Source organism: Sus scrofa, chromosome 10 (assembly GCF_000003025.6).
Source record: "Sus scrofa isolate TJ Tabasco breed Duroc chromosome 10, Sscrofa11.1, whole genome shotgun sequence".
Taxonomy (NCBI): domain Eukaryota; kingdom Metazoa; phylum Chordata; class Mammalia; order Artiodactyla; family Suidae; genus Sus; species Sus scrofa.
The window spans coordinates 42,787,452-42,798,692 of record NC_010452.4 but is presented as its reverse complement, the minus strand read 5'-3'; the positions used below and the strand labels follow the sequence as shown (position 1 = coordinate 42,798,692).

Sequence of the window (11,241 nt, the reverse complement as noted above, 5' to 3'; positions counted from 1 at the left end):
CAGGTTCTTAATCTGCTGAGCCACAATGGGAACTCCTGTTCTGATTGTTTCTGGTATAAACGAGGGCCTAAATGAATCACATATTCTCAAAATGTACGGAAAATAAAAGTGCTGAGCTTTCGGGAGAAAAATCATTCTCATAGAAACTGTCAGCTCAGAAATATTTTAGCAGTCCAAGTTTATAAAAATAAAGTGAATCTTTGGACAAATCAGACTGGCTTGACAATTTTTGTTTACCAAAGAAAATAAAGTCTTATGTTTCTTCTCAGATTTGTCAGTACTAAGTAAACTCTAAGCATACACTTTACTTTTTCATAAGATTTAGGATTATTTTGTCATAAAAAGATCAATTAACTTGAACTTCATAAGTTTTTATATTGGTTGCTTGTCAAATAAGCTATCATTCCTCTTATATACTGTTTAAGACTATTAAAATGTGTATTTGTGTTCAACTAAATTGAATAATAATTTCAACTAATGTTTTCCTAACAATAATTGTGTTTTATAGTGGGTCAGCTTAAACATAATTTCCAAGATCCTTAAGTAATTTAAAAACTTGGACTAATAATAAATCAATTTAATTAATGAATAATTATTTGATACTGAATAATTTCTAAGTAAAACTAATACTGAACACCACTTACTAAGCATAATTTAAGTTTATGGGTTTTTTTTAAAAAAATACACAATGCGTGATTATATCTTTGGATCATGTTTAAAAAAATATGTTTATTTTGTCACTTAAAGGAGGTGTGTATCTGTGTCTGTGTCTGTGTGTGTGACTATAGAGTGTTGTGTTACGTGTATCCATGAGTTTTGCTAGTCATTGAAATGCTTGTTCGTAACAAACAGTTCCCAGTTCCCTGACTCTCAGTTTTCTATTTGAAATATAATTACTTTGGTTAAAAGGGACAATATTCATGGCTAAGATTACACTAGCAGTTGCAGTGACAGAAAACTGCAACCATGTATGCAATGCAATGGCACGAGTTTGTTTTCAGAGCAAAAAAGGGCATAGCTTTGTCTTAAAATTAAACCAAGGTTGCTTCAGGATCTGGGAAAGTATAGTGAAAGATACAATTTTAGTAGCAAGTAGTTGAGTGTGTGAAGGAAGTAGATTTTACTTGCCTTCATTCATACTTCCTGGGTGAAATAAAACCAGGACACATGTTAAATTTTGACAAACTCAGCCAGTGTTGATGGGCTTATTCACTAAGGAATTGTTTAAAAGCGGGAGGGCTTCATGAAACATCTACTTCCATGCAGTCTATTAATGCGAAACTAGGGCTTGGTTTTCACCCTCTTGCAGGAGAGATGAGTCCTCGGGCTTGTACCGAGGAGCTGCAGGAGGTTCGAAAGGTTATCCTTTACCTGCGTAGAAATCTGCTCAGATAGCGGAGAGGACACAGCTTACCGGAATAGTGTGCTGGAGCCTTCAACACACAACACAAAATGGTCTTCACTTGCGAAAGAGCTGCGCTTCCTTACAAGGCTGGGCTTTCTCCCATGTTATTCTAAAATAGTTTCACACCAGTTACACAGGTAACTGAGTGAGGATTTTCAGAATCCCTATGATCCCATCTTAATAAAGTCGCCAGAGAGCCTCTGATTATTCTTTTGATTCTGTCTTTCTATAATCAAGCCTTAACATTTATTTATTTATTTATTTATTTATTTATTTATTTATTTATTTTGCTTTTTAGGACTGCACCTTCAGCAAATAGAGAAGTTCCCAGGCTAGGGGTCAAATCAGAGCCACAGCCACTGGCCTATGCCACAGCCACAGCAACACGGGATCCGAGCCATGTCTGTGACCTACACCTCAGCTTGTGGCAATGCTGGATCCTTAACACACTGAGCAAGGCAAGGGATCGAACCCGCATCCTCATGGATCCTAGTCAGATTTGTTAATCGCTGAACCATGAAGGAAATTCCCTCAAGCCTTCAAATTTTAAAAAGGTAGGTGGGCTATCTTTTACAGTGAAACTATTTTTGAAATTTCCCTGACAAGCCCCGGAAATCATAAAGATGTATTCTTTTTACTTTCTAGAAAGAACGAAGCTAGAAATAGTTGGATTTGTTTGGTATGCTCCATATACATGTGTGTGCGTGTGTGTGTGTGTGTGTGTGTGTATTTTTTTTTTTTACAGCTGCACCTGTGGCATATGAACCCCCTGGGCTAGGGGTCACATTGGAGCTGCAGTTGTAACCTGTGTCACAGCCACGGCAACACCAGATCTGAGCAGCAGGTGAGAGCTAGGCCACAGCTTGTGGCAGTGCTGGATCCTTAACTCACTGACCGAGGCCAGGGATCAAACCCACATCCTCACGGACACCTCAGGTTCTTAACCCACTGGGCCACAGCGGGAGCTCCTGCTCCATATTTCTTTATTAGCTCAACCCTACCGTGAGACCTGCACAGAATAAACTGTTGAATCAAAAGAGATGCTTAGCCTTCCCTGAATTAAGTTTGTATTGGTACTACATTTTTAATACCAATATTCCAAAACTTGTATGTTTTATGGGAAGGTCTTAGAGATATATAAATGCCCTCTTTATCTCTACCACAGTCTTTCTTTCAGGGGAAACACAGATTAAACCTTTATGAAATAGTAAGGTCCTCACCCCCACAGAGAATTTTACTTTCCTCCATCCTGATAGTGTGTTTACTGTTATATATTAACCACAACTATTCAGTCTCATGATCACACGTGTCTGCTTCCCTCAGATGCTTGTCTGAGGCTCATAGATAAAGCTAGGATTTGTTTTCCATGAAATGACATTGGCCGAACCCTAGGGAAAGGACTGTAATAGGTATTTTAAGCCCATGGTTCTGGAGTTCCCTCTGTGGCTCAGCTGTGGTGTAGGAACCTGAGTAGGATCCATGAGGATGCAGGTTCAATCCCTGGTGGGGGCGGGGGGGTGGTTGTGGTGGAATTTCCAGGACTCACTCTCTCTCTCTTTTTATTTTTGGCCTTTTAGGACCATACCTGTGGCATATGGAGGTTCCCAGGCTAGGGGTCCAATCGGAGCTGTAGCCACTGGCCCAGGCCAGAGCCACAGCAACGTGGGATCCGAGCCGCGTCTGCAACCTACACCACAGCTCACGGCAACGCCGGATCGTTAAGCCACTGAGCAAGGGCAGGGACTGAACCCGCAACCTCATGGTTCCTAGTCGGATTCGTTAACCACTGCGCCATGACGGGAACTCCGGAACTCCTTTTTTTTAAAAAAAATTTTATTGTAGTCGATTGAGTTAATTTCTGCTGTGCAGCAAAGTGACTCGCTTCTATGTATATATACTTTTTTTCATATTCTGTTCCATTCTGGTTTATCACAGGATATTGAGTATAGTTCCCTGTGCTAGACAGTAGGACCGTGTGGTTTCCAGAACTCTTTTTACTTCATGGAAGCAGATTGCTGACCCAAGATCCAGCCACATGAGGATCAGTTTCATAGGACTGAACTGAGGGAATTTCACTGTGTATTTTGTTTAGAATATTGCTGGTGTTATCACTAGTGTTTTTAAAAATTTTTATGGAGTTCCCGTCATGGTGCAGTGGTTAACGAATCCGACTAGGAACCATGAGGTTGTGGGTTCCATCCCTGGCCTTGCTCAGTAGGTTAAGGATCTGGAGTTGCCGTGAGCTGTGATGTAGGTTGCAGACACGGCTCGGATCTCGCATTGCTGTGGCTCTGGCGTAGGCTGTAGCTCTAACTGCATCCCTAGCCTGAGAATCTCCATATGCCCCGGGAGCAGCCCTAAAGGCAAAAACACCAAAAAAAAAAAAAAAAAACCCAAAATTTTATTATTTTGGGCCACCCAGTGCCCTATGGAGTTCCTGGGCCAGGGTTCTGATCTGAGCCACAGTTGTGACCCAGGCCATAGCTGTGGCAACACTAGATCCTTTAACCTACTGTCCCAGGCCAGTCGACACTGCTCATCCCATGGTACCACAGCGGGAACTCTGCTGGTATTATTTTTAGTACTCTAGCTTCAGTGTAAATCGTAGAAAGCCCTTTCTCTGTCTTTTTAAGCTATCACACTTAACTTAGCTTCCTACGCTTTTGCACACTGGAATGTTTGTATGTTTTTAACCTACAAACTTTTATGTATTTTTTTGGTCTTTTTAGGGCCGCACCTGCAGCATATGGAAGTTCCCAGGCTAGGGGTTGAATCAGAGCTACAGCTGCAGGCCTACACCCCAGCCACAGCAACACCAAACTTTTTTACATTTTTAAAAAGTAATTTTTATTTTATATCGGAGGATGGTTGATTTACAATGTTGTGTTAGTTTTAGGTGTATAGCAAAGTGATTCAGTTATACACAGCCATATAGCCATTCTTTTTCAGATTCTTTTCCCATATAGGTTATTACAGAATATTGAGAGGACTTCCCTGTGCTCTACGGTAGGGCCTTGTTAGTTCTCTGTTTTATATATGGGAATGCCTATATATTAATCCCAAACCCCTAATTTAATAGTATCTGATTCTCACTGACTCCTCAGAATTCAAAAAAATGCTTTTACTGCATCACGTCAGTTTTCATACTAATGTCATTAGTTGTATAGCTTTGTCAGAAAATAATGGAAAAACCACTTCTGCAATCAAAATCATTTCCAGAGTGCTATATTTGAGCACAGTTCTTATTCAATCAGGTCTACATAGGCATTGCAGGTGCAATCTGGGAAGTAGAAGGTCTCGGGCTTGGTAGTTGATCAATATTGGATGGTTCTAGGTTTGCAAAGTAAACCCACGCTGGCCTAACAGGTAATTAATGTTCTTGCTACACTCGTGTAAATAATTAAGCCAACCAAATCTAGTGAGACCCGCCCTTTGGTATCTAAAATAATCTTGTGGGAGGATTTCTGACTGCAAGTGAAACTGTCAGAAAAATTGTGCGGAACCAGGAAACAGACAAGAGAGATTTCTGGGTGTTCTTTCAGAGCAGGGCTAGGTTTGTCCTTTGATTTTCTTTCTGTAAATGTGGGCTGTTTTTGCAACTTGTGAAAGGTTAACTAACCTAAAGAGGTCTGGTAATGATGTAGATCATCTGCCTGGTAGAAAACATAACCATGAGAGTTATAGTCTCTAGCCTGGTGGGCTGTAAAATAGTTTTTATCTAACGCAGCAATCTTATCCTACCACTCCTTTATAAAATCACCTGTAGGTGCCCAGCTCTGCAAATGCACCCAGCGCTGTTATTAACCTCTTCCTGGAGGCCTCCTTCACTGATGAGTTGGATAAAATCTTTGAAATGTATTTCTATCTATTTGTATTAAGGTTGTGATTTTACCTCTTTTAACAGAGGTTCAAAGTATGTATTAAATAAATACAGAGCCCCACAGATAAAGATTCAGACTGTGCATTATTTTTTATTTTTTGTCTTTTTAGGCCTGCACCCATGGCATATGAAGGTTCCAGGCTAGGGGTCAAATTGGAGCTGTAGCTGCCTGCTTACACCACAGCCACAGCAACACCAGATCCGAGTTGCCTCTGCGACCTACACCATAGCTCAGGGGCAACGCTGGATCCTTAACCTACTGAGTGAGGCCAGGGCTTGAAGCTGCATCCTCATGGATACTAGTCAGATTCATTTCCACTGAGCCACAACGAGAACTCTAAGACTCTGCATTTTTAAAATTTTTTTAATTTTTAGTGGCTGGGAGTTCCCGTCGTAGCACAGTGGTTAACGAATCCGACTAGGAACCATGAGGTTGAGGGTTCGATCCCTGGCCTTGCTCAGTGGGTTAACGATCTGGCGTTGCCTGTGAGCTGTGGTGTAGGTTGCAGACACAGCTCAGATCCCACGTTGCCGTGGCTCTGGCGTAGGCCAGTGGCTATATCTCTGATTCGACCCCTAGCCTGGGAACCTCCAAATGCTTCCAGAGGGGCCCTAGAAAAGGCAAAAAGACAAAAATAAATAAATAAAAAAAATTTTTTTTTGTGGCTGTACCCATGGCATGTGGAAGTTCCTAGGCCAGCTGAACCTATGCCACAGCAGTGAAAACATTGGATTCTTAACACACTAGGCCACGAGGGAACTCCCAGACTGTGTATTTTAAAGATGGGAGGGTGGGGCTGAAAAGTAGCCCATGCTCCCTCCACTGATGCTCCTCCCTATTGCGGGCCTGCCTCCATCCACAGGAAGGGCATCTTTTTCTTTACACAAGGGGGTGCCTCTTGGGCTTAACATATACTCACTACTACACATAAAATAAACAACAAGGACCTGCTTACTATACAGCACAGGGAGCTATACTCAATATCTTATAACCCAGAATGGAAAAGAATCTGAAAAAGAGTCTTGGCGCTGTGTTGTGGAGGTTCTAATACCAATTATATATATAAAACTGAATCAGGAGTTCCCGTTGTGGCACAGCAGAAATGAATCCAACCAGCAACCATGAAGTTACAGGTTCGATCCCTGACCTCGATCAGTGGGTTAAGGATCTGGCATTGCTGTGAGCTCTGGCATAGGTCAGCAGCCACAGCTCCCATTAGACCCCCTAGCCTGGGAAACTCCATATGCTGCGGGTGTGGCCCTAAAAAATATAAAAAAATAAAAACTCACTTTGCGGTACACTTGCAATTATCACTGCATTATAAATTAACTATACTCCAATTAAAAAAAAAAGTTTTCCTGTTGCAGCTCAGTGGGTTAAGAGGCCCACATAGTGTCCGTGAGGATGTGGGTTCGATCCCTGGCCTCGTTCAGTGGGTTAAGGATCTGATGTTGCTGTGAGCTGTGGTGTAGGTTACGGACATGGCTCGGATCCCACGTTGCTGTGGCTGTGACATAGGCCGGCAGCTGCCTCTCTGATTCAACCCCTAGCCCACGAACTTCTATATGCTTCAGGTTTGGCTATGAAAAAGGGGAAAAAAATGGATATGCCTATAAAGCTGTTTTCTCCTAATTTGCACAAAGGCGCTGATAGGCTAGTGGTAGCCCTAGTGTATCTATCGAGGTAACAAAAATCTTAAAAGTAGGAGTTCCCGTCGTATTGAAGTGGTTAACAAATCCGACTAGGAACCTTGAGGTCGCGGGCTCGATCCCTGGCCTTGCTCAGTGGGTTAAGGATCCGGCGTTGCCGTGAGCTGTGATGTAGGTTGTAGACGCGGCTCGGATCTCGCATTGCTGTGGCTCTGGCGTAGGCTGTAGCTCTAACTGCATCCCTAGCCTGAGAATCTCCATATGCCATGGGAGCAGCCCTAGAAATGGCAAAAAGACAAAAAAAAAAAAAAAATTTCAAGTACTATACAGTTACACAATGCATTGTGTCAATATCTTGGAGTGTTTGTATAAACTAGCAGTACATGAAAAGAGTAAAAAAAAGGTCACCTACTTGGTGGCAGTATCATGTAGCCACAGCCCCATACCCTTGGGCACCTGGTGGGTGTGGTGCTCACTATGTGAGTGATAACAGAATATGTTTGTATAGGATGTACACACTTAATTGCAATATTAAAGTGCATGTATAACAGCCCAGTTCCAATGAGGCTGGAAAGTCTTGGTGCCGTGTTGTGGAGGTTCTAATAACAGACTGTAGACTTTGGACATCTCACGCCAGCTAAGGAGAGCTGCAGAGTGTTTTTCAAGAGGCAATGTGGAATTCCCGTCGTGGTGCAACAGAAACAAATCCGACTAGGAACCATGAGGTTTCGGGTTTGATCCCTGGCCTCGCTCAGTGGGTTAAGGATTTGGTGTTGCCTTCAACCCCTAGCCCGGGACCTCCATATGCCTCAGGTGTGGCCCTAAAAAGACAAAAAAAAGTTTAAAAATAAAAATAATATAGTATTATAGGAAGTCGTTATGACTATCTGAATAAAGATGGCTCTGACATTCCTGGGTCTGGAAACTGGCAAAAGATTAAGACTGAAAGATTCTCGGGAGTTCCTGCTGGGGTGCAATGCGTTAGGGATCCAGCCGCAGCAGCTTGGGTCATTGTGGAGTTGCAGGTTCCATCTCCAGGCCCAGCAAAATGGGTTAAATGATCCGGCGTTGCCACAGCTGCAGCGTATGTCACAGTTGCGGCTCAGATTCAATCCCTGGCCAGGGGACTTGCATATGCGTGGGTGTGGCCCTAGAAAAAAAGAGTGAAAGAGTCTCAAATGGATATGTACATATATGCACAACTGCATCACTTTGTTATATAGCAGAAATGATCACAACGCTGTAAATCAACTATCTGGAGGTCCTGTCATGGCTTAGTGGTTAGTGAACCCAACTATCATCCAGGAGGACCCTGGCTTTGCTCAGTGGGTTAAGGATGCGGTGTTGCCGTGAGCTGTGGTGTAGGTCACAGATGTGGCTCAGATCGCACATTGCTGTGGCTCCGGCGTAGGCCAGTAGCTGCAGCTCAGATTGGACCCCTAGCCTGGGAACTTCCATATGCCTCAGGCATGGCCCTAAAAAGACAAAAAATAAAAAATAAATCAACTGTCAATAAAACCTTGACAAATTTGTATGGTAAATGAGAGTTGGAAGTGATGGAAAAAGCAATGAACTTGGAGTTCCCGTCGTGGCGCAGCAGAAACGAATCTGACTAGGAACCATGAAGTTGCAGGTTCAATCCCTGGCCTCTCTCAGTGGGTTAAGGATCTGGCATTGCCGTGAGCTGTGGCATAGGTCACAGACGTGGCTCAGATCTGGTGTTGCTGTGGCTGTGGCGTAGGCTGGCAACTACAGCTCCGATTAGACCCCTAGCCTGGGAACATCCATGTGCCACGGATGGGGCCCTAGAAAGACAAAAGAACAACAACAACAACAAAAAGCAATGAACTTGACATTGATTCTTTTTCTGTAGAGTTTGCTGGTGGCTCAGTGAGTTAAGGATCCAGCATTGTCACCGCTGTGGCTCTGGTTACTGCCGTGGCTCGGGTTTGATCCCTGGTCTAGCAACTTCCTCATGCCATGTGTGCAGCCCCAAAACAAAACATAACGCCAACTTACATTAAAAAACAGACAATAATAAAACCTACCTTAATTGACCTGGCTCTCTGTTCAGGCGGACAGACATTGGCTTTCCACCAGATTATCGCTAGAGGGCAACCTCATCATATGCACTTGACATATTCCAAGCCTGAATGGTCCAGTGCAGCCCTTGGACCAGAAAGATCAGCCCATGAGGTGCTTGTTAGAAATGCAGACTCTGAGGCTCCCCTGAGACCCACAGAATCGGAATCTGTACCTTGGCAAATCTCCAGTGACTTGGATGTGCATTAGTGCATGAGAAGCACTGCCCAGGCACATGGATCCTGCCCATATTTTTGTTAAGGATGTGCCAGCCTCAGTCACTTCTCTGCTTTGTCTTTATCATCCCACCCAGTTCCTCCACATTTACCTGTGGCTGTTGTCCACTTCCACTTTTATCCCACCGCCGGTGGCGTATGTCCATGGAGAAGCAGGACAGGGGAGTTCATGTTGTGGCTCAGTGGTAATGAACCCAACTAGTATCCATGAGGATACAGGTTCAATCCCTGGCCTCACTCAGTGAGTTAAGGATCCGGCATTGCTGTGAGCTGTGGTGTGGGTTGCAGATGAGGCTAAGATTCCATGTTGTTGTGGCTGCGGTGTAGGCTGGCCACTATAGCTCTGATTTAATCCCCAGCCTGGGAACCTCCATATTCTGTGGGTGCAGCCCTGAAAGCAACAACAACAACAACAACAACAAAAAGGAAAAGGAAAAGGAAAAGAAAAGGAGGAGTATTTATTTTTCTTTTTTACAGCTGCATCCATGGCATATGGAAGTTCCCAGGCTAGGGGTCAAATTGGAGCTGCAGCCGCAGGCCTATACCACAGACACAGCAATGCCAGATCTGAGCCACATCTGTGACCTGTGCTTCAGCTTTTGGAAACGCTGGATCCTTAACCCACTGAGCAAAGCCAGGGATTGAACCCACATCCTCATGGATACTAGTAGGGTTTTTAGTCAGCTGAGTCACTATGGGAACTCCTGAAGTGTTTTCTTAAAATGCAAATAATCTTGGGAATAAACATTATCAGTCACAGCAGGTTGAACTGGGAGCCTAAAGTATTTCACAGTTTGGTTGTAAGAGAGGACAGATGGCTTCATGGGACTCTGGGCTGGGAGACGGACCTTCTCTCCCCAACCCCTGCCCTACCCCCGATGCTCTCAGGAATTGAAAGGGAGTGACATCAGCACGATGGGAGAATAAACTTGTCTACCATCATCCTCCCAAGAACTTCGATTTTGACAATCAGCACAACAAGAATGTCTCTGGGCATCCAGGGGCCCAGCAGAGAAGCACTAGCATATCATTGCATCATAGGGAAAAGCTTTGTGTTCTATTACAAGTCCATTGCTAGAGGGATGTTGCCTATGAGCTTAAATTAATACATAATATCCCATCTCTGAGAGGCTGCCTCCCAGGTAATGAGCATTAAGCTAAAAGACCTTTGTTTGGCTCACAGGAAACGTCCTGGACCAGGCCCACCTGTCAGTGGATGTGGGAGGAAGGAATGAACACATTCCCTTTGGAGTCTGACCAGAACCAGGAAATGCTTGACGTTTGTTACTCCCTCCCCTTTCAGAAGAAAAGAAAAAAAAAAAAATCAGAAGAAAAGAAGCCTGAGAACTAACTTTGTCAAGATGGTTCTTTGGGACAGGAGTCCACCCTCTACTCCGTCTGCCAGCTTTCTGAGTAATGTTGCTATTCCTTGCCCCGGCAACTTATCTCTTGCTTCATTGGCCTGTCCCTGAGGCGAGCAGTAGGACCTTCTAATGATGGGAGGGAAAATTCCACAAATAGACACATAGAAGAAGGTAAGAAGAACAGTTTCACTTTACCCATACCCCTGGCCCGTTATGCTACCCATGCCAAGAGAAATGCCCTCAGCCCATGACTTTTCCACAGGGAAGGGTAAAAACCTAGTGAGTAGGTGTCCAGCTTCCCCAGCTATGTAGGAGTGACCTGTGCTGATCACTCCCAGAACGCTGAGTGATCAGCACAGGTGAGAGGTTGGGAGACAGCAACTCGGGTTCCAAAACATCGAAGGGCCATGGATACTGAATTTTGTCAAGGACTTTTCTGCACTATTAAGAACAGGAGTTCCCATTGTGGCTCAGTAGGTTAAGAACCCAACTAGTATCCATGAGGATGTGGGTTCTATCCCTGGCCTCGCTCAGTGGGTTACAGATCTGGTGCTGCCTTGAGGTGTGGTTTAGATTTCAGATGCAGCTCTGATCCAACCCCTAGCCTGGAACTTCCATATGCTG

General features: G+C 44.0%; 1 long non-coding RNA gene across 1 annotated transcript; it reads left to right on the top strand.

Annotated features, from left to right (window-relative positions):
- Positions 1,841–10,568, top strand: LOC110255614. The gene is made up of 2 exons (XR_002336159.1): positions 1,841–1,959; positions 10,437–10,568. It is a non-coding gene; the product is annotated as an uncharacterized LOC110255614 (long non-coding RNA).